General features: G+C 47.0%; 1 pseudogene; it reads left to right on the top strand.

Moving 5' to 3' along the window:
- The window catches only part of LOC135530222 (exocyst complex component 6-like), a 123263-nt pseudogene that overhangs the window by 56708 nt on the left and 40865 nt on the right, over positions 1-25690 (top strand).

Raw genomic sequence — 25690 nt, 5'->3', positions numbered from 1 at the left:
TCCAAGGGGTTAAATATCCTGGGTTGTAAGTCAACGGTCTATATGCTCCTTATAGAGGTCCAAGGGGTTAAATAACCTGGGTTGTAAGTCAACGGTCTATATGCTCCTTATAGAGGTCCAAGGGCTTCAGTTAAATAACCTGGGTTGTAAGTCAACGGTCTCTATGCTCCTTATAGAGGTCCAAGGGGCTTCAGTTAAATATCCTGGGTTGTAAGTCAACGGTCTCTATGCTCCTTATAGAGGTCCAAGGGGCTTCAGTTAAATAACCTGGGTTGTAAGTCAACGGTCTATATTCTCCTTATAGAGGTCCAAGAGGTTAAATATCCTGGGTTGTAAGTCAACGGTCTATATGCTCCTTATAGAGGTCCAAGGGGTTAAATAACCTGGGTTGTCAGTCAACGGTCTATATGCTCCTTATAGAGGTCCAAGGGGCTTCAGTTAAATAACCTGGGTTGTAAGTCAACGGTCTATATTCTCCTTATAGAGGTCCAAGAGGTTAAATATCCTGGGTTGTAAGTCAACGGTCTATATGCTCCTTATAGAGGTCCAAGGGGCTTCAGTTAAATAACCTGGGTTGTAAGTCAACGGTCTATATGCTCCTTATAGAGGTCCAAGGGGTTAAATAACCTGGGTTGTAAGTCAACGGTCTATATGCTCCTTATAGAGGTCCAAGGGGTTAAATAACCTGGGTTGTCAGTCAACGGTCTATATTCTCCTTATAGAGGTCCAAGGGGTTAAATAACCTGGGTTGTAAGTCAACGGTCTCTATGCTCCTTATAGAGGTCCAAGGGGTTAAATAACCTGGGTTGTTTTTGTATGTCCCCAACAGCAAGACTTTCCAAAGAAGCTCCCGATGTCTCAGTCTGTGCCTCAGATCTACGTTCAGGTCAAAGAGTTCATCTACGCCAGTCTGAAGTTCTCCGAGTCGCTGCATCGCAGGTGAGTCAGTCGGATCGTCGGCCGCTTCTCAAATCACCACCTATTCCCTGTGTCGTGCACTACTTTTGACCAGAGTCCAGTGGGCGACGGTGAAAAAGTAGTGCACTATGTAGGGAAGTGGTTGCCGATAGGGACACCGTATAAAACGGTTGTATTTAATACTGTGGGTCAGTCTTAACGTCTTGTTGTGTGCTATTTGCTTAGTGGGTTTGCAAATGTCAGTGCTGCACAGTTTGTTATTTACACTAGCATGCTAAGGGTTTGTCTGGTTGGTCAACACCTTTCTCATCCGACTGTTATCTGGGTCAGATGATGTCATATCTGTAACAGCTGTTGAGTGTTGACCTTCAGCTGTCAGCCTGGCTGTTACCTCACTAGGGTCCCTAGTACAGGGGTTAATAACTGGGAGTCAGAGCCTGGCTGGTCCCTCACTAGGATCCCTAGTACAGGGGGTAATAACTGGGAGTCAGAGCCTGGCTGGTCCCTCACTAGGATCCCTAGTACAGGGGTTAATAACTGGGAGTCAGTTCCCTGGGTGGTCCATTGAAGGGTCCTAGTACAGGGGTTAATAACTGGGAGTCTGGCTTCCCTCACTTTGATCCCTAGTACAGGGGTTAATAACTGGGAGTCTGAGCCTGGCTGGTCCCTCACTACTTTGTCCCAAGTACAGGGGTTAATAAATGGGAGTCTGAGCCTGGCTGGGTCCCATCACTACGGTCCCAAGTACAGGGGTTAATAACTGGGAGTCACGGCTGTTCCCTTGATTCAGGTCCCTGGTACAGGGGTTAATAACTGGGAGTCAGAGCACGGCTGGTCTCCTTGACTTTATCCCTGGTAGAGGGGTTAATAACTGGGCAGTCTGTTCCCTCACAAGGATCCCTGTCTCCAGGGGTTAATAACTGGGCAGATCCTGGCTGTTCCATCACTTTGTCCCTAGTAGGGGTTAATAACTGGGAGTCAGAGCCTGGCTCTCCCTCACTAGGGTCCCTAGTACAGAGGTGAATAACTGGGAGTCAGAGCCTGGCTGTTCCCTCACTAGGGTCCCTAGTACTTTAATAACTGGGAGTTAGAGCCTGGCTGTTCCCTCACTAGTGGGTTTGGGTCCCTAGTACAGGACTTTAATAACTGGGAGTCAGAGCCTGGCTTGTTTGGGCAGATCACGGCTGGGTCTCCATTGACTTTGTCTGGTAGAGAGGCTCACGTTCCCAGATCACGGCTGGGTCTCCATTGACTTTGTCTGGTAGAGAGGCTTCGTTGGGCAGATCACGGCTGGGTCTCCATTGACTTTGTCTGGTAGAGAGGCTTCGTTGGGCAGATCACGGCTGGGTCTCCATTGACTTTGTCTGGTAGTAGAGACTGGGAGTCAGAGCCTGGCTTCGTTGGGCAGATCACGGCTGGGTCTCCATTGACTTTGTCTGGTAGAGAGGCTTCGTTGGGCAGATCACGGCTGGGTCTCCATTGACTTTGTCTGGTAGAGAGGCTTCGTTGGGCAGATCACGGCTGGGTCTCCATTGACTTTATCTGGTAGAGAGGCTTCGTTGGGCAGATCACGGCTGGGTCTCCATTGACTTTGTCTGGTAGAGAGGCTTCGTTGGGCAGATCACGGCTGGGTCTCCATTGACTTTGTCTGGTAGAGAGGCTTCGTTGGGCAGATCACGGCTGGGTCTCCATTGACTTTGTCTGGTAGAGAGGCTTCGTTGGGCAGATCACGGCTGGGTCTCCATTGACTTTGTCTGGTAGAGAGGCTTCGTTGGGCAGATCACGGCTGGGTCTCCATTGACTTTGTCTGGTAGAGAGGCTTCGTTGGTGCAGATCACGGCTGGGTCTCCATTGACTTTATCTGGTAGAGAGGCTTCGTTGGGCAGATCACGGCTGGGTCTCCATTGTAACCCGTAATGGACTGTAGCCCCTGGCACATGCAGTGGTCATTGAAGCCTGTGTAATATGATTCCACCTTATTCCTATAGTGTCCTTTTGCATGTTGATTGACCCTGCAGAAGTCATAGCGGGACTTCCTGTACTTGTTTCTGTCCTCAGCTATAGCCTCGGTTGTCTGCGATAGCCTCTGTTTTATCCATGTCCTATAGCTCAGTGTTTATCCAGGGCTTTTGAATGGGGAAGCAGCGAACCTTCACTGTGGGGACGTTGCAGATGCAGTCCCTAATGAAGTCCGTGACGGAGGTGGTTAGCTCGTTGACGTTATCGCCAGAGTCCTGGAACATATTTCAGTCAGCGCTAGAAAAGCAGTCCTGTAGCATAATCTCTGATCCTGATTACTAGAATGGAGGGAGGAGGTGGCCAGTTTCCCCTTTGCTTTAATCTCGCCAGGACCCCCCCTCTCTCGCTTACCTCTTTAACCCTGACGTTTACTCTTGGGTAGTCAAAAAAAAAAATGGATTGGAATTACAGAAAGATGCATCCCTCGTCTCTGGAAAGCGTTTACTCACTTGCCCCCTGCCAACCAATCAACACCTCACAATGTACACAGCCACAGCTCTTATCTGCAGGACCAACACACAGCTGTTGGACTCTGCGAACACAAACGGCTCAAATCAAGCAAGTCGTCTTGACTACTTTCTTATGTCATTCTCATTGGCACCAAAAGTTTAAAGTGTTGATATGTGACAGAATGCGGTCGTGCCATTAAATATTTGGCATATACATTACTCTTACAGAATTTCCACGTGGGCGAGGATATTGGAAATTTAATCAACGCCTATTGTATGATAAGTTGTTTTTAAACAGGACAGAATCATTTATAACTGCCTTTTCCAACAGGGCATACCAGTTGAGGTTTATTGATGTAGTCAGAGGACTGTTATTATCACGTTTTAGCCACTTCTATAAAAATGATAGATTTTCAGACACTCAACAAGGTCTGATTTCATTATTACTGCAACAGGACCCAGGTGGTAAATATAAAGATCCAGTCCATTAAAAACATTGGAGACCTCTTACACTTCAGTGTTGTGATGCAAAAAAAAGTCTAGCACGATACATAGAATTAAAAAAGTATTGTCAGATATTATTCATCCTAATCAGACAAGTGTTTTACATGGATGATACATTGGAGATGATATAAGACAAGTACTGGAAACAATATGAAACATCTGGGAAACCAGGTCTGGTTTTCATAACTTTGAAATGGCATTTGATAAAGTACATATAAAGTACGACTGGAATTTATATATAAATGCCTGAACTATTTTAATTGAGGAGAATATCTAATACAATAGGTTAAAGGTATAGCAACCCCAGGTGTAAAATAGTAAATAATGACCACTTCTCAGAAAGTATTAAACTGTCGAGGAGTAAAACAAGGTTGTCCACTTTCGGCATATCTATTTGTTATGGCCATCAAAATGTTACCTATTAGATCAGATCCAACAATAACATCAATGGGCTGGAAATCCGGGGGTTTCAAAACAAAGGTCATTGTATACAGATTCACGTTTTCTTTTAAAACGACAATGTTGATCCCTCCACAACCTCATAGAGGATCTAGATACTTGTTCTAACCTCTCTGGATTACAACCAATATTACGTATTAGATCACCAAAAAATACAACCATTTACCGTGTAGTTCACCAATAAAATGGTCTGACGGTGAAGTAGACATACTTTATTCATTTCCTGAAAGAAATGAATATATTTTTGTAGAAAATTATGAAAAATAGATATGATCTTGCTACAATGGAAAGGAAAATAACTGTCTATTTGTGTAAAACAATCTCCCTGATAAACTTTTTAGTCATATCCAAGTTTACCTATTTGCGTATGTCCTGCCTCTACACCCGATGACTTGTTTTTTAAATTATATGAGCAAAAAATATTCCATTATATTATGAATGGCAAGCCAGACACAATTAAACGGGCCTATTTATATAATGAATATGAATTCAGAGGGCAGAAATGATTAAATATGAAAGCATTGGACCTTTCACTGAAGGCTTCAGTTATACAAAAACTTTAAATTTGAACTGATTCTCTTGCAGGTTAGTAAAAATGTCTCACCCAGGGTTCAAGAATGGCCTTTTCCCCTTTATTCAGATTACAACCTCTCACTTTCGGCTATTTGGAAATGAAATCATCTCAAAAATATCGCTATTTTTAGAACAAGTCATAGAAAGTTGTTTGAAATTTCAGTTTAATCCACCAGAAGACAGAACAAATATTACAACCAATATTATGGTTATACTCAAATATACTAATTGATGAAAACAAACTTTTTTTTTTTTTACATAAATAATCCTTGTAAATTAAATAATTAATAGGACTGGTGTCACACAAAAATATATGGAAAAGTCTGCTCCAAAATTACAACCAACTAATTGCAGCATTCGCGCAGAAATGGAAGAGGCAAGTGGAAAAGGGAGAAAGTAGGGAATTTGTCGGCCGGACCTGCATTAAAGAATTGATACACAAAACGCAAAACTTTGAATTTTCTTATTTAAATTGTTCACAATTCTTGCAAAAAAATAGAATGTTTATATATATATCTATATAAACATTCTATTTTTTTGCAAGAATTGTGAACATATATATATGTATATAGTATATTGGAAATACAACAATACAACAATCCCAGCTCTGCAGATTTTGCTCTGAAGAGACAGAATCATTTGATTATTTGTTGTGGTCTACATACTGTCCATATGTAGCTTGTTTTTTGGTCGCAGGTTCAGGAATGGCGTGAAGTCCGCAAATAGCACTGCTGGCTGATCTGAAAAGTCATAGTCAATCGATCAATAATTATAATGCTGTTAATCGAAACATGTTATCTTTTAATTTACAATCTGTAGAAACTATCGAGAATAGAGAAGTTGAGAACTTTTGTGAAACATCACTTCTCTTGTCGTTTTGTTTTGGTTGTGTTTCCAGCTGGACGGAGATCGACGACATGCTCCGTAAATCCACCAACCTGTTGTTGACGAGGACACTGAGTGGCTGTCTACAGAACCTCATCAAGAAACCCCATATAGGACTAACTGAGGTACAGTACATTATTCCCTACATGACCAAAAGGATGTGGACACCTGCTCGTCCAACATCTCATTCCAAAATCATAGCCATTAATATGGAGTTGAAAGCTGATATATGATGGTGCCATGTTGAAAGTGGCTGAGCTTTTCAGTAAGGCCATTCTACTGCCAATGTTTGTCTATGGAGATTGCAAAGGTGTGCGTGCTCGATTTTATACACCTGTCAGCAATGGGTGTGGCTGAAATAGCCGAATCCACTAATTGAAAGGTGTCCAGGACAGTTTATTAGGTACAAGTCAAATTGTATTAGTCACATGCGCCGAATACAACCTTACACTGACATGATTATTTACAAGCCCCTAACCAACAATGCAGTGTAAAAAATAGGAATTAGAAATAAAAGCAACAAGTAATTAAAGAGCAGCAGTAAAATAACAGTAGCGAGACTATATACAGGGGTACTGGTACACAGTCAATGTGGAGGCTATATACAGGGGGTACCGGTACAGAGTCAATGTGGAGGCTATATACAGGGGGTACCGGTACAGAGTCAATGTGGAGACTATATACAGAGTCAATGGGTACTGGTACAGAGTCAATGTGGAGACTATATACAGGGGGTACCGGTACAGAGTCAATGTGGAGGCTATATACAGGGGGTACCAGTCAATGTACAGAGTCAGTGTGGAGGCTTTATACAGGGGGTACCGGTACAGAGTCAATGTGGAGGCTATATACAGGGGGTACCGGTACAGAGTCAGTGTGGAGGCTATATACAGGGGGGTACCGGTACAGAGTCAATGTGGAGGCTATATACAGGGTTTTACGGTACAGAGTCAGTGTGGAGGCTATATACAGGGAGGTACCGGTACAGAGTCAATGTGGAGGCTATATACAGGGGGTACCCGTACAGAGTCAATGTGGAGGCTATATACAGGGGGTACCCGTACAGAGTCAATGTGGAGGCTATATACAGGGGGTACCGGTACAGAGTCAATGTGGAGGCTATATACAGGGGGTACCAGTACAGAGTCAATGTGGAGGCTATATACAGGGGATACCGGTACAGAGTCAATGTGGAGGCTATATACAGGGGGTACCAGTACAGAGTCAATGTGGAGGCTATATACAGGGGGTACCGGTACAGAGTCAATGTGGAGGCTATATACAGGGGGTACCAGTACAGAGTTAATGTTGAGGCTATAAACAGGGGGTACCGGTACAGAGGCAATGTGGAGGCTATATACAGGGGGTACCGGTACAGAGTTAATGTGGAGACTATATACAGGGGGTACTGGTACAGAGTCAATGTGGAGACTATATACATGGGGTACCGGTACAGAGTCAATGTGGAAGCTATATACAGGGGGTACCGGTACAGAGTCAATACAGGGGGTAGCGGTACAGAGTCAATGGGGGGCACCTGTTATTCAAGGTAATTGCGGTAATATGTACACGTAGGTAGAGTTATTAAAGTGACATAGATAATAACAGTGGCATAAAAAGTGTGGGGGGGTCAATGCAAATAGTCTGGGTAGCCATTTGATTAGATGTTCAGGAGTCTTATGGCTTGGGGGTAGAAGCTGTTTAGAAACCTCTTGGACTAGACTTGGCGCTCAGGTAACGCTTGCTGTGCGGTAGCAGAGAGAACAGTCTATGACTAGAGTGGCTGGAGTCTTTGACAATTTTTAGGGCCTTCCTCTGACACCGCCCCTGGTATAGCGGTCCTAGACGGCAGGAAGCTTGGCCCCAGTGATGGACTGGACCGTACGCACTCCCCTCTGTAGTGCCTTGTTGCTGTACCAGGCAGTGATGCAACCAGTCCGTATGCTCTCGATGGTGCAGCTGTAGAACCTTTTGAGGATCTGAGGACCCATGCCAACTCTTTTCAGTCTCCTGAGGGGGAATTGGTTTTGTCGTGCTCTCTTCACGACTGTCTTTGTGTGCTTGGACCATGTTAGTTGGTGATGTGGACACCAAGGAACTTGAAGCTTCACGACAGCCCGTCGATGAGAATGGGGGTGTGCTCAGTCCTCCTTTTCCTGTAGTCCACAATCATCTCCTTGATCACGTTGAGGGAGAGGTGTCTTATTTCCCTATCCTGGCACCACACGACCAGGTCTCTGACCTCCCTATAGGCTGTCTCGTCGTTGTCGGTGATCAGGAACCAGGATGTGTCTTACCTACAGGCCACTGTTGTGTCGTCAGCAAACTTAATGATGGTGTTGGAGTCGTGCCTGGCCATGCAGTCGTGGTGAACAGGGAGTACAGGAGGGGACTGAGCACACACTCCCCTGAGGAACCAGGCCCCTGTGTTGAGGATCAGCGGATGGCGGATGTGTTGTTACCCCTACCTCTCCTCCCCCTGGGACTCAACAGGAACCAGGATGTGTCTTACCCCTCCCTCCCCTCCTCCCTGGGACTCAACAGGAACCAGGATGTGTCTTACTCAACAGGAACCAGGATGTGTCTCCCTCTCCCCTCCTCCCTGGGACTCAACAGGAACCAGGATGTGTCTTACCCCTCTCCTCTCCTCCTCAGTTGGTGAACGCGTTTCCATTGGAGTCACTCCTTCTTGTTTTTAGCTGACAGGAACCCGGTCGTCTGCTGCAATAGCAGTGAAAAGGACCGATATGCTTTCCGAGATCCCGTTCTGCACACCACTTTTATACTGCACCGTTATTTGTCTGTTTGTGGCTCACCTGTTAGCTTGCACAAATCTTGCCATTCTGCTTCGACATCTCTCCACCACAGGATTTCTGCTGACTGGATGTTTTTTGTTTGTCGCACAAACCAAATCAAGGAAACCCTTGACACTGTGTGTGTGAAAAGCCCAGGAGGGCGTTTCTGAGATACTGGATCCGGCACCGAACATCGTACAGCGCTCAAAGGTCACAAAACGGTTAATCTAACAGTGACAGAATTTGGATGCCTGTCTGTCTGCATTATATAGACGGCCATGTGGAACACTGTCACCTAATAAACTGGCCGGCGGGTGTAGATGCAGTGCATTCGGAAAGAATTCAGACCCTTTGAATTTGTCCACATTTTGCTACTTTAGAGCCTTATTCTAAAATTGTTTTTAGTAGTTTTTTTCCCCTCATCAATCTACACACAATACCACAATGACACAGCAAAAACAGCTTTTTAGAAACGTTTGCAAATGGGTAAAAAAAAATGATATCACACCTGTATTTAGGGAGTTTCTCCCATTGTTCTGTGCAGATCCTGTCAGGTTGGATGGGGAGCGTCTCTGCACAGCTGCTTTCAGGGATTCTCTCCATAGAATCCCGGAATTCAAGCTTTTTGATCGGGTTCAAATCCAGGCTCTGGCTGGGCCACTCAAGGACATTCAGAGACTTGTCCCGAAGCCACTCCTGTGTTGTCTTGGCTGTGTGCTTAGGATCGTTGTCCCATTGGAAGGTGAACCTTCGCCCCAGTCGGAGGTCCTGAGTGCTCTGGAGCAGGTTTTCATCAAGGATCTCTGTACTTTTCTCCGTTCATCTTTCCCTCGATCCTGACTAGTCTCCCAGTCCCTGCCCCTGAAAAACATCCACACAGCATAATGCTGCCACCACCATTCTTCACCATAGGGATGGTGCCAGGTTTCCTCTAGACGTGACGCTTGGCATCAGACCATAGAATCTGAGGAGTAGCTTTCGTCTGGCCACTCAACCACCCAGGTTAAGAAGAAATGCTGGACTGCTCTGGAGTGGCCAGAGAAGAGATCTGAATCACATCCAAAACGTATGGCGAGATCTGACAACAGCAGTTGGTGGAGGGCACCGCCTGAAACATTGAGAATTAGAGCAGTTGGTGGAGGAAACATTGAGAATTAGAGCAGTTGGTGGAGGAAACATTGAGAATTAGAGCAGTTGGTGGAGGGCACCGCCTGAATCATTGAGAATTAGAGCAGTTGGTGGAGGAAACATTGAGAATTAGAGCAGTTGGTGGAGGAAACATTGAGAATTAGAGCAGTTGGTGGAGGGCACCGCCTGAAACATTGAGAATTAGAGCAGTTGGTGGAGGGCACCGCCTGAATCATTGAGAATTAGAGCAGTTGGTGGAGGGCACCACCTGAAACATTGAGAATTAGAGCAGTTGGTGGAGGGCACCGCCTGAAACATTGAGAATTAGAGCAGTTGGTGGAGGGCACCGCCTGAATCATTGAGAATTAGAGCAGTTGGTGGAGGGCACCGCCTGAATCATTGAGAATTAGAGCAGTTGGTGGAGGGCACCACCTGAAACATTGAGAATTAGAGCAGTTGGTGGAGGGCACCTACCTGAAACATTGAGAATTAGAGCAGTTGGTGGAGGGCACCGCCTGAATCATTGAGAATTAGAGCATTGAGAATTAGAGCAGTGGTGGAGGGCACCAAACCTGAAACATTGAGAATTAGAGCAGTTGGTGGAGGGCACCACCGCCTGAATCATTGAGAATTAGAGCAGTTTGTGGAGGGAACCGAAACATTGAGAATTAGAGCAGTGAATCATTGAGAATTAGAGCAGTTGGTGGAGGGCACCGCCTGAATCATTGAGAATTAGAGCAGTTTGTTGCTGAGGGACGAATGGTCGGTAGAAAGGTGCAGCTCATTGATGGCTAAAGGAAGCTTGTTGTCAGTTATCTTGGCCGAAGGCCACCAAGTACTAGCTCAGGGGTGCTAATAATTGTCAACCAGAAACTAAAAAAAACTGGTTCTGCAAGGTGTGGTGAACAAAATATTTTGTTTTCTATTTTATCTTATTTGAAAAGGAATAATTTAAGAAAAGTGTAAGGTTGTTGATATATTTTCCAGTTGACCCACTTGGTCCCATTTCCGTCTGTCTTTGTGTTACAGTTGGTTCAGATCATCATTAACACAACCCACCTGGAGCAGGCCTGCAAATACCTGGAGGACTTCATCACCAACATCACCAACGTCTCACCTGAGACCGTGCACACCACGCGGCTCTACGGACTTTCCACCTTTAAGGTACTGTAGCAAATCTGAATTCTCCACCAGTGTTTCTACTTCACTAACTTGATATCACTATTAAACCAACCAAAACGTTGAAGGTATATTCATTAGTCATAGTCACCTTCTCTTGGTTCAGCTCATTCTGTCTGTAGTATCCGTAGTCTTACCTGGTGTTCAGCTCATTCTGTCTGTAGTATCCTCTGTCAGTCTTACCTGGTGTTCAGCTCATTCTGTCAGTAGTATCCTCTAGTCTTACCTGGTGTTCAGCTCATTCTGTCAGTAGTATCCTCTAGTCTTACCTGGTGTTCAGCTCATTCTGTCAGTAGTATCCTCTAGTCTTACCTGGTGTTCAGCTCATTCTGTCAGTAGTATCCTCTGTAGTCTTACCTGGTGTTCAGCTCATTCTGTCAGTAGTAACCTCTAGTCTTACCTGGTGTTCAGCTCATTCTGTCAGTAGTAACCTCTAGTCTTACCTGGTGTTCAGCTCATTCTGTCAGTAGTATCCTCTAGTCTTACCTGGTGTTCAGCTCATTCTGTCAGTAGTATCCTCTGTAGTCTTACCTGGTGTTCAGCTCATTCTGTCAGTAGTAACCTCTGTAGTCTTACCTGGTGTTCAGCTCATTCTGTCAGTAGTAACCTCTGTAGTCTTACCTGGTGTTCAGCTCATTCTGTCAGTAGTATCCTCTAGTCTTACCTGGTGTTCAGCTCATTCTGTCAGTAGTATCCTCTGTAGTCTTACCTGGTGTTCAGCTCATTCTGTCTGTAGTATCCTCTAGTCTTACCTGGTGTTCAGCTCATTCTGTCTGTAGTATCCTCTAGTCTTACCTGGTGTTCAGCTCATTCTGTCAGTAGTATCCTCTGTAGTCTTACCTGGTGTTCAGCTCATTCTGTCAGTAGTAACCTCTAGTCTTACCTGGTGTTCAGCTCATTCTGTCAGTAGTAACCTCTAGTCTTACCTGGTGTTCAGCTCATTCTGTCAGTAGTAACCTCTAGTCTTACCTGGTGTTCAGCTCATTCTGTCAGTAGTAACCTCTAGTCTTACCTGGTGTTCAGCTCATTCTGTCAGTAGTAACCTCTGTAGTCTTACCTGGTGTTCAGCTCATTCTGTCAGTAGTAACCTCTAGTCTTACCTGGTGTTCAGCTCATTCTGTCAGTAGTATCCTCTAGTCTTACCTGGTGTTCAGCTCATTCTGTCAGTAGTAACCTCTAGTCTTACCTGGTGGTCAGCTCATTCTGTCAGTAGTAACCTCTGTAGTCTTACCTGGTGTTCAGCTCATTCTGTCAGTAGTATCCTCTAGTCTTACCTGGTGTTCAGCTCATTCTGTCAGTAGTAACCTCTAGTCTTACCTGGTGTTCAGCTCATTCTGTCAGTAGTATCCTCTAGTCTTACCTGGTGTTCAGCTCATTCTGTCAGTAGTATCCTCTAGTCTTACCTGGTGTTCAGCTCATTCTGTCAGTAGTATCCTCTAGTCTTACCTGGTGTTCAGCTCATTCTGTCAGTAGTATCCTCTAGTCTTACCTGGTGTTCAGCTCATTCTGTCTGTAGTATCCTCTAGTCTTACCTGGTGTTCAGCTCATTCTGTCAGTAGTATCCTCTGTAGTCTTACCTGGTGTTCAGCTCATTCTGTCAGTAGTAACCTCTAGTCTTACCTGGTGTTCAGCTCATTCTGTCAGTAGTAACCTCTGTAGTCTTACCTGGTGTTCAGCTCATTCTGTCAGTAGTATCCTCTGTAGTCTTACCTGGTGTTCAGCTCATTCTGTCAGTAGTATCCTCTAGTCTTACCTGGTGTTCAGCTCATTCTGTCTGTAGTATCTGTAGTCTTACCTGGTGTTCAGCTCATTCTGTCAGTAGTATCCTCTGTAGTCTTACCTGGTGTTCAGCTCATTCTGTCAGTAGTATCCTCTAGTCTTACCTGGTGTTCAGCTCATTCTGTCAGTAGTAACCTCTAGTCTTACCTGGTGTTCAGCTCATTCTGTCAGTAGTAACCTCTGTAGTCTTACCTGGTGTTCAGCTCATTCTGTCAGTAGTATCCTCTAGTCTTACCTGGTGTTCAGCTCATTCTGTCAGTAGTATCCTCTAGTCTTACCTGGTGTTCAGCTCATTCTGTCAGTAGTATCCTCTAGTCTTACCTGGTGTTCAGCTCATTCTGTCTGTAGTATCCTCTAGTCTTACCTGGTGTTCAGCTCATTCTGTCTGTAGTATCCTCTAGTCTTACCTGGTGTTCAGCTCATTCTGTCAGTAGTATCCTCTAGTCTTACCTGGTGTTCAGCTCATTCTGTCAGTAGTATCCTCTGTAGTCTTACCTGGTGTTCAGCTCATTCTGTCAGTAGTATCCTCTAGTCTTACCTGGTGTTCAGCTCATTCTGTCAGTAGTATCCTCTAGTCTTACCTGGTGTTCAGCTCATTCTGTCAGTAGTATCCTCTAGTCTTACCTGGTGTTCAGCTCATTCTGTCAGTAGTATCCTCTAGTCTTACCTGGTGTTCAGCTCATTCTGTCAGTAGTATCCTCTGTAGTCTTACCTGGTGTTCAGCTCATTCTGTCAGTAGTATCCTCCGTAGTCTTACCTGGTGTTCAGCTCATTCTGTCAGTAGTATCCTCTAGTCTTACCTGGTGTTCAGCTCATTCTGTCAGTAGTATCCTCTAGTCTTACCTGGTGTTCAGCTCATTCTGTCAGTAGTATCCTCTAGTCTTACCTGGTGTTCAGCTCATTCTGTCAGTAGTATCCTCTAGTCTTACCTGGTGTTCAGCTCATTCTGTCAGTAGTATCCTCTAGTCTTACCTGGTGTTCAGCTCATTCTGTCTGTAGTATCCTCTAGTCTTACCTGGTGTTCAGCTCATTCTGTCAGTAGTATCCTCTAGTCTTACCTGGTGTTCAGCTCATTCTGTCTGTAGTATCCTCTAGTCTTACCTGGTGTTCAGCTCATTCTGTCTGTAGTAACCTCTAGTCTTACAAGGTGTTCAGCTCATTCTGTCAGTAGTAACCTCTAGTCTTACCTGGTGTTCAGCTCATTCTGTCAGTAGTATCCTCTGTAGTAACCTCAGTAGTACTGACGTGTTGGTGTTCCCTGTCTGGTGTATCCAGGATGCACGCCATGCAGCGGAGGGAGAGATCTACACCAAACTGAACCAGAAGATAGATGAGTTTATCCAGCTGGCAGACTATGATTGGAGCATGCCGGAGTCGGACGGCCAGGCCAGTGGATACCTCATGGACCTCATCAACTTCCTCCGTAGCACCTTCCAGGTCTTCACACACCTGCCGGTGAGTTAGCTACTCCCCCCCGCAGGCAGGGGAACTCTGTGAGATGGAGTTTTGTTGTGAGTTATTGTGGTAGTGTGTTTGTTGAAGTGTTGTACTTGTATCAGTGTTACGTCACAGTGGGGACTCGTATCTACTGTGCTTCTCATTGGGTAGAGTGACGCTGTTGATGATACCCACTGTGGCGTGGATGCAGCCCTGTACTGCAGTAATGTGTCTATGTGTTGGAGTTATGTACTGCAGTAATGTGTCTATGTGTTGGAGTTATGTACTGCAGTAATGTGTCTATGTGTTGGAGTTATGTACTGCAGTAATGTGTCTATGTGTTGGAGTTATGTACTGCAGTAATGTGTCTATGTGTTGGAGTTATGTACTGCAGTACTGTGTCTATGTGTTGGAGTTATGTACTGCAGTAATGTGTCTATGTGTTGGAGTTATGTACTGCAGTACTGTGTCTATGTGTTGGAGTTATGTACTGCAGTAATGTGTCTATGTGTTGGAGTTGTGTACTGCAGTACTCTGTCTATGTGTTGGAGTTATGTACTGCAGTACTATGTCTATGTGTTGGAGTTATGTACTGCAGTACTGTGTCTATGTGTTGGAGTTGTGTACTGTAGTACTGTGTCTATGTGTTGGAGTTATGTACTAATGTGTCAGTGTTGGAGTTATGTACTGCAGTAATGTGTCTATGTGTTGGAGTTATGTACTGCAGTACTGTGTCTATGTGTTGGAGTTATGTACTGCAGTACTGTGTCTATGTGTTGGAGTTATGTACTGCAGTAATGTGTCTATGTGTTGGAGTTATGTACTGCAGTAATGTGTATTCAGTTTTGGAGTTATGTACTGCAGTACTGTGTATTCAGTGTTGGAGTTATGTACTGCAGTACTGTGTATTCAGTTTTGGAGTTATGTACTGCAGTACTGTGTATTCAGTTTTGGAGTTATGTACTGCAGTACTGTGTATTCAGTGTTGGAGTTATGTACTGCAGTACTGTGTATTCAGTTTTGGAGTTATGTACTGCAGTACTGTGTATTCAGTGTTGGAGTTATGTACTGCAGTACTGTGTCTATGTGTTGGAGTTATGTACTGCAGTACTGTGTATTCAGTGTTGGAGTTATGTACTGCAGTACTGTGTATTCAGTTTTGGAGTTATGTACTGCTTATCTTCGGTGCCATTTTCATTCTTTTAGTTCCACAGAAAAGCTCAAGGGAACAAGATCATTCCAGGTTTTGATAATGACTTGGCATAATATTAGACTGAAGAGTGACTGGGGAGGATATGAATCGTTAGAGCAAAACAACAGAACAAAATGAGATGGTAATTTATGGGGGAGAACAACTGCAATGGAACAGACCAAAGAGCCAATCCCAGTTGGTCGGGAGGTAGCTAGAGAGGACATACGCTGTGCTCTTGTTGCTGGTGAAACCCCAGTCCAGACCTGTTGCTGGTGAAACCCCAGACCAGACCTGTTGCTGGTGAAACCCCAGACCAGACCTGTTGCTGGTGGAACCCCAGACCAGACCTGTTGCTGGTGGAACCCCAGTCCAGACCTGTTGCTGGTGAAACCCCAGACCAGACCTGTTGCTGGTGGAACCCCAGACCAGACCTGTTGCTGGTGGAACCCCAGACCAGACCTGTTGCTGGTAGAACCCCAGACCAGACCTGTTGCTGGTGGAACCCCAGACCAGACCTGTTGCTGGTGGAACCCCAGACCAGACCTGTTGCTGGTAGAACCCCAGACCAGACCTGTTGCTGGTGGAACCCCAGACCTGACCTTGCTGGTGAAACCCCAGACCAGACCTGTTGCTGGTGGAACCCCAGACCAGACCTGTTGCTGGTGGAACCCCAGACCAGACCTGTTGCTGGTGGAACCCCAGACCAGACCTGTTGCTGGTGGAACCCCAGACCAGACCTGTTGCTGGTGGAACCCTGGTGGAACAGACCAGACCTGTTGCTGGTGGACCAGACCTGTTGCCCCCAGGTGGAACCCCAGACCAGACCTGTTGCTGGTGGAACCCCAGACCAGACCTGTTGCTGGTGGAACCCCAGACCAGACCTGTTGCTGGTGGAACCCCAGACCAGACCTGTTGCTGGTGGAACCCCAGACCAGACCTGTTGCTGGTGGAACCCCAGACCAGACCTGTTGCTGGTGGAACCCCAGACCAGACCTGTTGCTGGTGGAACCCCAGACCAGACCTGTTGCTGGTGGAACCCCAGACCAGACCTGTTGCTGGTGGAACCCCAGACCAGACCTGTTGCTGGTGGAACCCCAGACCAGACCTGTTGCTGGTGGAACCCCAGACCTGTTGCTGGTGAAACCCCAGACCAGACCTGTTGCTGGTGGAACCCCAGACCAGACCTGTTGCTGGTGGAACCCCAGACCAGACCTGTTGCTGGTGGAACCCCAGACCAGACCTGTTGCTGGTGGAACCCCAGACCTGTTGCTGGTGGAACCCCAGACCAGACCTGTTGCTGGTGGAACCCCAGACCAGACCTGTTGCTGGTAGACCAGACCTGTTGCTGGTGGAACCCCAGACCAGACCTGTTCCTGGTGGAACCCCAGACCAGACCTGTTGCTGGTGAACACCAGCTTCCTTATCTTGAATACAATCATTTCCAGCTTTTTATTCCCGTTCTGTTTTTAAGATGTTTTTCTTCAGGAATGTCTCCTCTGTCTCCCACAGTGATGTAAATCTATACTGTATTTCTCTATTGATTTGACTTCCTCTGCCAAGCATGCTGGGTCTGTCTCTGGTTTTTCTTTTCCTGTCCATTTATTGTTGCCATCCTTTCTCTCCCTCCTATTCTGGACATGTTTCATTTGTTTGGGTGGTTCTGGTTCTGCTCAGAATAACTGCAATGACCATGCTGCCATGTCGGTAAGTACCCCCCCCCCCCCTACTCTGCCCCTCCCTGCCCTACTCTGCCCCCCCACGCCCTACTCTGCTCTACTCTGCCCCCCATCCCTGCCCTACTCTGCCCCCCCTCCCTGCCCTACTCTGCACCCCCCCCACTCTGCCCCCCTACCTGCTCCCTACTCTGCCCCCCCCCTCCCTGCTCTACTCTGCCCCCCTCCCTGCTCTACTCTGCCCCCCTCCCTGCTCTACTCTGCACCCCCCCACTCTGCGCCCCCTACTCTGCTCTACTCTGCCCCCCTACTCTGCTCTACTCTGCCCCCCTACTCTTCCCTGCCCTACTCTGCTCCCCCTTCTCATTCCCCCTGCTCTGCCCTACTCCGCCCCCCCCTCCCTGCCCTATTCTGTCCCCTCCCTGCCCAACTCTGCCCCCCACCCTGTCCTACTCTGCCCCGCACCCCTGCCCTACTCTGCCCCCTCCCCTGTCCTACTCTGCCCTGCACCCCTGTCCTACTCTGCCCCCCCCTCCCTGCCCTACTCTGCCCCCTCCCTGCCCTACTCTGCCCCGCCTACCCTGTCCTACTCTGCCCCCTCCCCTGTCCTACTCTGCCCCGCACCCCTGCCCTACTCTGCCCCCTCCCCTGCCCTACTCTGCCCCACCTCTCTGTCCTACTCTGCCCCCCCCTGCCCTACTACTCCCCCCCCCCCACCCTGTCCAGTTCTGGGTAATGCATGATCATGTCTGTACTGTGGATTTGCCCCCAGGCTTGTTGCTCCCTCCACTTGTGATGATGCTGAACTATAGTAATTTACATACCATCCATCATCACGTTTAGGTCAAGTGAAATGTAATAGGTTATTTTATCTGTACAGTGTCTGTAAACACACACAGGCTGTCGATGACTTTATTTGTACAGCTCAGTATCCAGTATGTGTAACAGATTGTATAGCATATCAAATCATTGTTCAAAAGAAGTTTGGGGTCACTTAGAAATGTCCTTGTTTTTGAAAGAAAAACTTTTTTTTTTGGTCCATTTAAAATAACATCACATTGATCAGAAATACAGTGTAGACATTGTTAATGTTGTAAATTACTATTGTAGCTGGAAATGGCTGATTTTTAATGGAATATCTACATAGACGTACAGAGGCCCATTATCAGCAACCATCACTCCTGTGTTCCAATGGCACGTTGTGTTAGCTAACCCAAGTTTATCAGGCTAATTGATCATTAGAAAACCCTTTTGCAATTCTGTTAGCACAGCTGAAAACTGAAAACAATACAACTGGCCTTCTTTAGACTAGTTGAGTATCTGGAGCATCAGCATTTGTGGGTTCGATTACAGGCTCAAAATGGCCAGAAACAAAGAACTTTCTTCTGAAACTTGTCAGTCTATTCTTGTTCTGAGAAATGAAGGCTATTCCATGTGAGAAATTACCAAGGAACTGAAGATCTCGAACAACTCTGTGTACTACTCCCTTCACAGAACAGTGCAGACTGTCTCTAACTAGAATATAAAGTGGAGTGAGAGGCCTTTGGTGCACAACTCAAGCTCTAAACCCTCAGAGGTGGTATACACACGTGGGGAGAGGGGCATTCTTCTTACCAGAACCACATTACCTTTGTTTTGCAGGTGTTTTGAACAAGGTTAAGTGCAAATAAAGCTTTTTGGACACTAAGAAAGCTTTGTTGTCGAGTGCTTAACACTAAATCCAGGGAGGGGCCAGCTGAGTATAAGACTGTATCATCTGCATATAAATGGATTAAAAGAGCTTCCTACTGCTTGAGCTATGTTGTTGATGTAAATTGAGGAGTGTGGGGCCTAGGATCGAGCCCTGGGGTACTCCCTTGGTGACGGGCAGTGGCTGAGACCACAGATGTTCTGACTTTATACGCTGCACTCTTTGACAGTGGTAGTTAGCAAACCAGGCCAATGACCCCTCAGAGACACCAATACTCCTTAGCTGGCCCACAAGAATGGATTGTCTACCGTATCAAAAGCATTGGCCAAGTCAATAAAAATAGCAGCACAACATTGCTTATAATCAAGGTCAGTGGTGACATCATTTATTACCTTTTAAGGTTGCAGTGACACATCCATAACCTGAGCGGAAACCAGATTGGATACCAGAGAGCCAGTCAGTTGATTATTGACAAGTTATCCCAACACTTTTGATTAACAGGGCAAGATAGAAATTGGCCTATAATGGTTAGCTTGATACCACCCTTGATACCACCAGCTTGATACCACCCTTTTAAATAAAGGACAAACATTGGCTGCCTTCCAAGCACTGGGAACCTCCCCAGAGAGGTGAGACAGGCCTTCCAAGCACTGGAGGTCCCAGAGAGGTGAGACAGGCCTTCCAAGCACTGGGAACCTCCCCAGAGAGGTGAGACAGGCCTTCCAAGCACTGGGAACCTCCCCAGAGAGGTGAGACAGGCCTTTCAAGCACTGGGAACCTCTCCAGAGAGGTGAGACAGGCCTTCCAAGCACTGGGAACCTCCCCAGAGAGGTGAGACAGGCCTTCCAAGCACTGGGAACCTCTCCAGAGAGGTGAGACAGGCCTTCCAAGCACTGGGAACCTCCCCAGAGAGGTGAGACAGGCCTTCCAAGCACTGGGAACCTCCCCAGAGAGGTGAGACAGGCCTTCCAAGCAATGGGCCCTCTCCAGAGAGGTGAGACAGGCCTTCCAAGCACTGGAGGTCCCAGAGAGGTGAGACAGGCCTTCCAAGCACTGGGAACCTCCCCAGAGAGGTGAGACAGGCCTTCCAAGCACTGGGAACCTCTCCAGAGAGGTGAGACAGGCCTTCCAAGCACTGGGAACCTCTCCAGAGAGGTGAGACAGGCCTTCCAAGCACTGGGAACCTCTCCAGAGAGGTGAGACAGGCCTTCCAAGCAATGGGCCCTCTCCAGAGAGGTGAGACAGGCCTTCCAAGCACTGGAGGTCCCCAGAGAGGTGAGACTTCAAGCACTGGGAACCTCCAGAGAGGTGAGACAGGCCTTCCAAGGGAACCTCTCCAGAGAGGTGAGACAGGCCTGGGAAACCTCTCCAGAGAGGTGAGACAGGCTCGGTGATAACAGAGGGCAGCAACCTTAAAGAAAGAAGGATCTAAACTATCTGATCCAGGTGAACTTTGAACCTTTCCACCAACCCAGTAAAGAGCCTTGAATTCACTACGTGAGCATGAGTCTAACATGTGGATTGAAGCTACAATATACTTCTCTGAGTTGTCTGATGTTCTGTAGAAGGGTTAGTTGGAAGGGCAAAGTGGAAAGCCAAGCTGGAGAGAGAAGCTGGAGAGAGAAGCTGGAGAGAGAAGCTGGAGAGAGAAGGGCAGATCGTAGATAGTAGAATGACGTAGCCATCATTGTCTTGTGGATTAAAAAAGTGTCTGCTAAATGGAATACATTTACATTTTACATTTAAGTCATTTAGCAGACGCTCTTATGCAGAGCGACTTACAAATTGGTGAATTCACCTTCTGACATCCAGTGGAACAGCCACTTTACAATAGTGCATCTAAATCATTAAGGGGGGGTGGTGAGAAGGATTACTTATCTTATCCTAGGTATTCCTTGAAGAGGTGGGGTTTCAGGTGTCTCCGGAAGGTGGTGATTGACTCCGCTGTCCTGGCGTCGTGAGGGAGTTTGTTCCACCATTGGGGGCCAGAGCAGCGAACAGTTTTGACTGGGCTGAGCGGGAACTGTACTTCCTCAATGGTAGGGAGGCGAGCAGGCCAGAGGTGGATGAACGCAGTGCCCTTGCTTGGGTGTAGGGCCTGATCAGAGCCTGGAGGTACTGCGGTGCCGTTCCCCTCACAGCTCCGTAGGCAAGCACCATGGTCTTGTAGCGGATGCGAGCTTCAACTGGAAGCCAGTGGAGAGAGCGGAGGAGCGGGGTGACGTGAGAGAACTTGGGAAGGTTGAACACCAGACGGGCTGCGGCGTTCTGGATGAGTTGTAGGGTTTAATGGCACAGGCAGGGAGCCCAGCCAACAGCGAGTTGCAGTAATCCAGACGGGAGATGACAAGTGCCTGGATTAGGACCTGCGCCGCTTCCTGTGTGAGGCAGGGTCGTACTCTGCGGATGTTGTAGAGCATGAACCTACAGGAACGGGCCACCGCCATGATGTTGGTTGAGAACGACAGGGTGTTGTCCAGGATCACGCCAAGGTTCTTAGCGCTCTGGGAGGAGGACACAATGGAGTTGTCAACCGTGATGGCGAGATCATGGAACGGGCAGTCCTTCCCCGGGAGGAAGAGCAGCTCCGTCTTGCCGAGGTTCAGCTTGAGGTGGTGATCCGTCATCCACACTGATATGTCTGCCAGACATGCAGAGATGCGATTCGCCACCTGGTCATCAGAAGGGGAAAGGAGAAGATTAATTGTGTGTCGTCTGCATAGCAATGATAGGAGAGACCATGTGAGGTTATGACAGAGCCAAGTGACTTGGTGTATAGCGAGAATAGGAGAGGGCCTAGAACAGAGCCCTGGGGGACACCAGTGGTGAGAGCGCGTGGCGAGGAGACAGATTCTCGCCACGCCACCTGGTAGGAGCGACCTGTCAGGTAGGACGCAATCCAAGCGTGGGCCGCGCCGGAGATGCCCAACTCGGAGAGGGTGGAGAGGAGGATCTGATGGTTCACAGTATCGAAGGCAGCCGATAGGTCTAGAAGGATGAGAGCAGAGGAGAGAGAGTTAGCTTTAGCAGTGCGGAGCGCCTCCGTGATACAGAGAAGAGCAGTCTCAGTTGAATGACTAGTCTTGAAACCTGACTGATTTGGATCAAGAAGGTCATTCTGAGAGAGATAGTGGGAGAGCTGGCCAAGGACGGCACGTTCAAGAGTTTTGGAGAGAAAAGAAAGAAGGGATACTGGTCTGTAGTTGTTGACATCGGAGGGATCGAGTGTAGGTTTTTTCAGAAGGGGTGCAACTCTCGCTCTCTTGAAGACGGAAGGGACGTAGCCAGCGGTCAGGGATGAGTTGATGAGCGAGGTGAGGTAAGGGAGAAGGTCCCCGGAAATGGTCTGGAGAAGAGAGGAGGGGATAGGGTCCAATTAAAATCCTTTTTCAAGCCTTATCTGCTAAATCACTGAGCGGTCTCCAGGAATACTTCAGCTCTCTTCTATAGCATCCAATCACAGTTCATCTACTACTGTCTGAATGCCTCATTTACTTAGATTACAACGTCTTCCTAAACAGTCATGTCCCCCACCCAGAGTCGTGTCCCCCACCCAGAGTCGTGTCCCCCACCCAGAGTCGTGTCCCCCACCCAGAGTCGTGTCCCCCACCCAGAGTCGTGTCCCCCACCCAGAGTCGTGTCCCCACCCAGAGTCGTGTCCCCCACCCAGAGTCGTGTCCCCCACCCAGAGTCGTGTCCCCCACCCAGAGTCGTGTCCCCCACCCAGAGTCGTGTCCCCCACCCAGAGTCGTGTCCCCCACCCAGAGTCGTGTCCCCCACCCAGAGTCGTGTCCCCCACCCAGAGTCGTGTCCCCCACCCAGAGTCGTGTCCCCCACCCAGAGTCGTGCCCCCCAGATAGACAGCTTCACTCTGTCAGAAGAGGAGAGAATACTGAGTAGCACCCTGTTCCCTATAGTAGGGATATGGGAATCTGTTCAAATCACATTCTATTTGTCACATACACATGGTTAGCAGATGTTAATGCTTGTCCTTCTAGTTCCGACAATGCAGTAATAACCAATGAGTAATCTAACCTAACAATCCCAGGCTCTGTCGTAACCGGCCGCGACCGGGAGGTTCGTGGGGCGACGCACAATTGGCCTGGCGTCGTCCGGGTTAGGGAGGGTTTGGACGGTAGGGAAATCCTTGTCTCATCGCGCACCAGCGACTCCTGTGGCGGGCCGGGTGCAGTGTGCGTAACCAAGGTTGCCAGGTGCACGGTGTTTCCTCCGACACATTGGTGCGGCTGGCTTCCGGGTTGGATGGCGCTGTGTTAAGAAGCAGTGCGGCTTGGTTGGGTTGTGTATCGGAGGACGCGATGAGACAAGATAGTAGCGATGAGAAAAGATAGTAGCTACTAAAAAAACAATTGGATACCACAAAATTGGGGAGAAAAAGGGGTAAAAAATTAATTAATTAAAACATTTAAAAAATAAAGATATATGAATGAGTGATGGTCCAGAACGGCATAGGCAAGATGCAGTAGATGGTATAGAGTACAGTATATACATATGAGATGAGTAATGTAGGGCATGTAAACAGTGGCATAGGTTAAAGTGTCTAGTGATACATGTATTACATAAAGATGGCAAGATGCAGTAGATGGTATAGAGTACAGTATATACATATGAGATGAGTATGTAAACAAAGTGGCATAGTTAAAGTGGCTAGTGATACATGTATTACATAAAGATGCAGTAGATGGTATAGAGTACAGTATATACGTATGAGATGAGTAATAGGGTTTGTAAACATTATATTAATTGGCATTGTTTAAAGTGGCTAGTGATACATTTTTTACATCAATTTTTCCATTATTAAAGTGGCTGGAGTTGAGTCAGTGTCAGTGTGTTGGCAGCAGCCTCTCTGTGTTAGTGGTGGCTGTTTAACAGTCTGATGGCCTTGAGATAGAAGCTGTTTTTCAGTCTCTCGGTCCCAGCTTTGATGCACCTGTACTGACCTCGCCTTCTGGATGATAGCAGGGTGAACAGGCAGTGGCTCGGGTGGTTGATGTCCTTGATGATCTTTATGGCCTTCCTGTAACATCGGGTGGTGTAGGTGTCCTGGAGGGCAGGTAGTTTGCCCCCCGGTGATGCGTTGTGCAGACCTCACTACCCTCTGGAGAGCCTTACGGTTGAGGGCGGAGCAGTTGCCGTACCAGGCGGTGATACAGATGCTCTCGATTGTGCCTTCTTCACGATGCTGTCTGTGTGCGTGGACCAATTCAGTTTGTCCGTGATGTGTACGCCGAGGAACTTAAAACTTTCCACCTTCTCCACCACTGTACCGTTGATGTGGATAGGGGGGTGCTCCCTCTGCTGTTTCCTGAAGTCCACGATCATCTCCTTTGTTTTGTTGAGGTTGAGTGTGAGGTTATTTTCCTGACCACACTCCGAGGGCCCTCACCTCCTCCCTGTAGGCCGTCTCGCCGTTGTTGGTAATCAAGCCTACCACTGTTGTGTCGTCTGCAAACTTGATGTTTGAGTTGGAGGCGTGCATGGCCACGCAGTCATGGGTGAACAGGGAGTACAGGACCAGTCTAATCAAAGCAACCTTCACAAACAGATCTGGGACCAGTCTAATCAACGTAACTTTCACAAACAGATCTGGGACCAGTCTAATCAAAGCAACCTTCACAAACAGATCTGGGACCAGTCTAATCAACGTAACTTTCACAAACAGATCTGGGACCAGTCTAATCAACGTAACTTTCACAAACAGATCTGGGACCAGTCTAATCAAAGCAACCTTCACAAACAGATCTGGGACCAGTCTAATCAACGTAACCTTCACAAACAGATCTGGGACCAGTCTAATCAACGTAACCCTCACAAACAGATCTGGGACCAGTCTAATCAACGTAACTTTCACAAACAGATCTGGGTCCAGTCTAATCAAAGCAACCTTCACAAACAGATCTGGGACCAGTCTAATCAACGTAACCTTCACAAACAGATCTGGGACCAGTCTAATCAACGCCACCTTCACAAACAGATCTGGGTCCAGTCTAATCAACGTAACCTTCACAAACAGATCTGGGTCCAGTCTAATCAACGCCACCTTCACAAACAGATCTGGGACCAGTCTAATCAACGTAACTTTCACAAACAGATCTGGGACCAGTCTAATCAAAGCAACCTTCACAAACAGATCTGGGACCAGTCTAATCAACGTAACCTTCACAAACAGATCTGGGACCAGTTGGTTTTGGTTTTCCTATAGGGACTTGGCCATTGTATAGGGTAGTCTGGAACACATTGATTGGTTTTCCTATAGGGACTTGGCCATTGTATAGGGTAGTCTATAACACATTGATTGGTTTTCCTATAGTGACTTGGCCATTGTATAGGGTAGTCTGGAACACATTGATTGGTTTTCCTATAGGGACTTGGCCATTGTATAGGGTAGTCTATAACACATTGATTGGTTTTCCTATAGGGACTTGGCCATTGTATAGGGTAGTCTGGAACACATTGATTGGTTTTCCTATAGGGACTTGGCCATTGTATAGGGTAGTCTATAACACATTGATTGGTTTTCCTATAGGGACTTGGCCATTGTATAGGGTAGTCTGGAACACATTGATTGGTTTTCCTATAGGGACTTGGCCATTGTATAGAGTAGTCTGGAACACATTGATTGGTTTTCCTATAGGGACTTGGCCATTGTATAGGGTAGTCTATAACACATTGATTGGTTTTCCTATAGGGACTTGGCCATTGTATAGGGTAGTCTATAACACATTGATTGGTTTTCCTATAGGGACTTGGCCATTGTATAGGGTAGTCTGGAACACATTGATTGGTTTTCCTATAGGGACTTGGCCATTGTATAGGGTAGTCTATAACACATTGATTGGTTTTCCTATAGGGACTTGGCCATTGTATAGGGTAGTCTATAACACATTGATTGGTTTTCCTATAGGGACTTGGCCATTGTATAGGGTAGTCTATAACACATTGATTGGTTTTCCTATAGGGACTTGGCCATTGTATAGGGTAGTCTGGAA

Source organism: Oncorhynchus masou, unplaced genomic scaffold (genome assembly GCF_036934945.1).
Source record: "Oncorhynchus masou masou isolate Uvic2021 unplaced genomic scaffold, UVic_Omas_1.1 unplaced_scaffold_1294, whole genome shotgun sequence".
NCBI classification, from domain to species: domain Eukaryota; kingdom Metazoa; phylum Chordata; class Actinopteri; order Salmoniformes; family Salmonidae; genus Oncorhynchus; species Oncorhynchus masou.
The sequence above is the reverse complement of the archived record's forward strand: the minus strand, read 5'-3'. Positions and strand labels throughout refer to the sequence as shown.